This window comes from Octopus bimaculoides, chromosome 2, assembly GCF_001194135.2.
Source record: "Octopus bimaculoides isolate UCB-OBI-ISO-001 chromosome 2, ASM119413v2, whole genome shotgun sequence".
Lineage (NCBI taxonomy): Eukaryota > Metazoa > Mollusca > Cephalopoda > Octopoda > Octopodidae > Octopus > Octopus bimaculoides.
In genome coordinates this window covers 64,636,899-64,641,430 of record NC_068982.1, presented here as the reverse complement: position 1 = coordinate 64,641,430, position 4,532 = coordinate 64,636,899, and the positions used below count along the sequence as shown (strand labels likewise).

The window sequence follows — 4,532 nt, the reverse complement described above, 5'->3', positions numbered from 1 at the left end:
GGCATTATTGTTATTTTCGTTTTTCTTTTTGGGTTACTGATAAATGCCAGTGACAAGAAGTGAAAGAAACGCACACACACACACACTCATGCATGCACACACACACACACACACACATGCATGCACGCACACACACATACACACACATGCATGCATGCACACACATATTTCCCTGCAAGCTCCTAATGATCATAACAGGTAAATTAATTCTGAACACAACGATATATTAAAGAAGAAGACAGCTTTAAGATAATTTAAGTGAAGTGCAGCCTGTTGCAAGCTACAACCAGGTATCAAGACAATAAATTACAACCAGTTATCAAGACATTGTATTGGAATTTCAGTTTGTATTTTCCCTATTTTCATGTTATTACGTTCATGTTACACTATTAAAGAACTATTATACTACATGGAAAAATGCGAGCATGAAAAGTAATATTCTTAAGATTATAAACCTGGAAAAGTACAGGACAAGTTATTACACCTGGAAAAGTACAGGACAAGCTATTACTTCTAGTAAAGTAAAGAATAAGAAACTTTTTACTTAAAATATTGTAGCAAAGAATGTCAGTTCTTCTAATTTATCACTCTTTACAGTTCTCATCTTTGAAATTTATTGTACAAAACTGTTCAGCTAATTTGAAAGTTTGTCTAATTAGTCACTTTTTTCTTTATTTAAGGTAGTAAATTAGCCAAATTATACTTAAATAAGTATAGTGTTATTTGTAAACTATAATAAAATAATTAATATTCAAATTTTAATTTTAGCTGCAATAGTAAAAAGTTTCTATTCTTTACTTTACTAGAAGTAATAGCTTGTCTTATACTTTTCCAGGTGTAATAACTTATCCTGTTCTTTTCCAGGTTTATAATTTTAAGAATATTACTTTTCATGCTTGCATTTTTCCATGTAATCCATGATTTTTCCAGGCATTGCTGTTATCAGATAATTAATAATGTGTCAATTAATAATTTAAGATTTTAATTTATAATATACTGAAAGATAATATTCCAATTTTTCCATGTAAGTGATGATAATATTTCAATTTTTTTGCATGTTTAATTTAAATATATGTTGTGATTGAATTATTTGATATTACCCATCCACACCAAATTAATAGCAGGGAATTTTACCATCTTGCTGGTTGCACCATGGCTCACCAAAAATTACAAACAACAAGACCCCAAAATCATCAGTTACCAGGCTCACCTTAAATAACCTAGGTTTTGAGTTGGGGATAATAGCACTGACTGCTGCTAATCTAGATCTATCAATAATTATTCAGTACAACACTAATTATAAAAGCATATCAGATATATACAAGTTAAAATTACCTATATCCCATTAATATAAATTTGATTTATGAAAAATCCCTTTTAATTAATTTTGAAATTTCAAAAGTAAATTTAGAATATAAGCACTTTTAACCAATGCCTTTTCTAGACAGCCTTACTACATGCCTTCAGGTCTGATCATAGACACACAGAAAAAAAATGATTATATTCCTGCCTCAATAAATTTAGATGCATATATCTGAAGCATATAACACATTAATGAACTAGCCTAATTAAATAATTAAATAAAGAGAAAAGGAAAGCAACTAAAAAGGAAAAGCAAAGAAAGCAGAAAGCAAGTTAATTAAAGCTGGAAAAGAAAATTAATAATAGAAGTTAAACTTACCCTAATTCAACAGCCTATTAAAAATAATTTTATTAAATACTTAATTAAAAATATAAAATAAGTAAAGTCGACCTCAGTGGAATTTGAACTCAGAACTAAAAGACAGATAGAATACCACTAGGAATTTCACCCAGCACACTAATGTTTCTGCCAACTCTGCTCCTTAGAATGTTAACATTCATTTTAGAAATATATCCATATCTTAACATTATAGCTTGGGGCGTCACTTCTTACTTCTTCACTTACTGACATTAAATTTCATCACATTTCACCTCATAACTTTTTTCTACTAATTTTTGCTCAATGAGAATAACGATTCTGAATTCCTCATGCATTTTTCTATTATTTAAGCCTAAGAAACGCTTACTTTTATTTTAAAATAAAAGACTTTTTGTTAATTGAAGATGAATAGGTGCCTTACTGCCCCCTTGAGGTCGCAGGTATTTTGATGTAACTTTTTTTCTTCTGAACCAAATCTCAAACTCTTTATACCAAAGTGTAGCTGAAGAGGTGTCCTCTTTAAAACTGTTAACAGTTTGCTTAACAGTTTGCAATTTAGTTGAGAACTGAATTAGTGGTGAAGTTTGGAAGCTGCTGCAATTGACGAAATGGTGGACTTAAGAATATATTCAACCACTAATCTTTTGACAAGGCACAACATCAGTCTCAGAAGTACTGAAAAATATCCCTCTGATTAAGCCATTAAAAAAAAAATGTGATAAATAATGACATGTTTTTGGATGTCATTGCAATGATTTTGCCAGATGTTGTTCTTAGCACAGATGTTAATTGTTTTATGGTATGTTTAATTTATTGGTACCACATAACTCTAAATACATTTCCTCCTAAATATCAGTTGAACTTTTCTCTAATTGCCACGAATAAAACATGTATAGGCACAGACGTAGCTGTGTGGTAAGAAGCTTGCTTCCCAACCACATGGTTCCAGATTTAGTCCCACTGTGTGACACCTTGGGCAATTATAGCCTTGGGCCAACCAAAACCGTATGAGTGGATTTGGTAGACAGAAGCTGAAAGAAGCCTGTGTTTGTGTCCTTGTAACTTAGCAGTTTGGCAAAACAGACTGACAGAATAAGTACTAGGCTTACAAAGAATACGTCCTGGGGTTGAATTCTTTGAATAATGTCCCTTTAAGGTGGTTTCCAGCATGGCCACAGTCAAATGACTGAAACAAGTAAAAGAGTAGTCCTAGGCAAATGCATATTCTATTCACTATACTTCCTCTTTTAGACAAAAGAGGTTTTGTGTTCTGTCAAAAGATACACTCATTAGTAACCTGAACAATACTTTCTAAACAATATGACATGAATATAACATTATATAAGCATTTGAATTTAATAATTACACATATGACATATATGTATATGATACATTAAAATACAAAGCAAAAACTGAAGAAAAAAAAAAGCGGAGAATGGAAAAAAACAAGAAAAAAGAGGAGGAAAGAAGGGAAAAAACCCCCAATTCAACACTAAGTGCATCAGTTGATTTCACACCAGAAGGTTCAACACTACTGCTGAAGCAAGCCAACACAGACAGACAGACACACACACACACACAATATATATATATATATATATATATATATATATATATATATATACACACATATATATATCATCATCATCATTATCATCGTTTAATGTCCGCTTTCCATGATGGCATGAGTTGGACAATTTGACTGAGGACTGGCAAACCAGATGGCTGCACCAGGCTCCAATCTGATCTGGCAGAGTTTCTACAGCTGGATGCCCTTTCTAACACCAACCACTCTGAGAGTGTAGTGGGTGCTTTTACGTGCTATTGGCATGAGAGCCAGTCAGGTGGTACTGGCAATGGCCACGCTCAAACGGTGTTTTTTATGTGCCACCTGCATAGCAGCTAGTCCAACGGCTCTGGCAACGACCTCACTCAAATATTTTTTCACGTGCCAGTAAGGCAACGCTGGTAAAGATCACGCTTGAATGGTGCTTCTTACGTGCCACCGGTACGGAAGCCAGTCAACACTCAGATAGTGCTCTTAGCACTCCACTAGCACAGATGCCAGTCATTAAATTTGATTTTGATTTCACTTGTCTCAACAGGTCTTCGCAAACAGAGTTTAGTGTCCAATGAAGGAAAGGTATGCATAAATGGGCTGGTTACACCCCTGGCATAGGCCATGGGTTATGGTCTCACTTGGCTTGCCAGATCTTCTCGAGCACAGCATATTTCCAAAGGTCTCAGTCACTAGTCATTGCCTCAGTGAGGCCTAATGTTCGGAGGTTGTGCTTCACCAACTCATCCTAGGTCTTCCTGGGTCTACCTCTTCCACAGGTTCCCTCAACCACTAGGGTGTGGCACTTTTTCGCACCCAAGCGCCCTCTACCACTCTCTCTCTTCCCCTTACACCGGCATGGTCACATGCTTCCAGTCAATAATCCTTTTCTTCCTTGGCTATTGCCGAGTAAACACGTGAACTACTTCGTCCCTACTTTCAAGTTCGTGCCTCACAGAGTTCATACACACATAATTTTTCTCGTCTGGCCGTAAAGCCTTTTCTGTTTGTTTTCCTGTCTTGTTTTTTGTCCGCCACTACATTCCTCCATGGCAAGATTTAATTTGTGTATACAAATTTAATTTGCGGTCCATGGGAAGAACCGTTTTAACGATGTGTCCTGCCCAGCTCTTCGAAACGCCGGTGTTAAAACGGGGGTAGCTGATGAAGTAGAATGTTCTCTATGTGGCGTGTGTTTTCTCGTCTACGTTTTGTTTGCAATGTCCTGTACCCAGATATGCACCTATACATACAGGTGGATGTCGGTATGCACATACCTGTACATATATCTGC

At 35.3% G+C, this 4,532-nt stretch overlaps 1 long non-coding RNA gene across 1 annotated transcript in view; it reads left to right on the top strand.

Annotated features, from left to right (window-relative positions):
• Nucleotides 1–921: 921 nt before the first annotated feature.
• The window catches only part of LOC128251143 (uncharacterized), a 20,382-nt gene continuing 16,771 nt past the window's right edge, over nt 922–4,532 (top strand). Inside the window, exon 1 of the long non-coding RNA XR_008266996.1 lies at nt 922–1,024. This is a non-coding gene — a long non-coding RNA (uncharacterized LOC128251143). The remainder of the gene's footprint in view (nt 1,025–4,532) is intronic.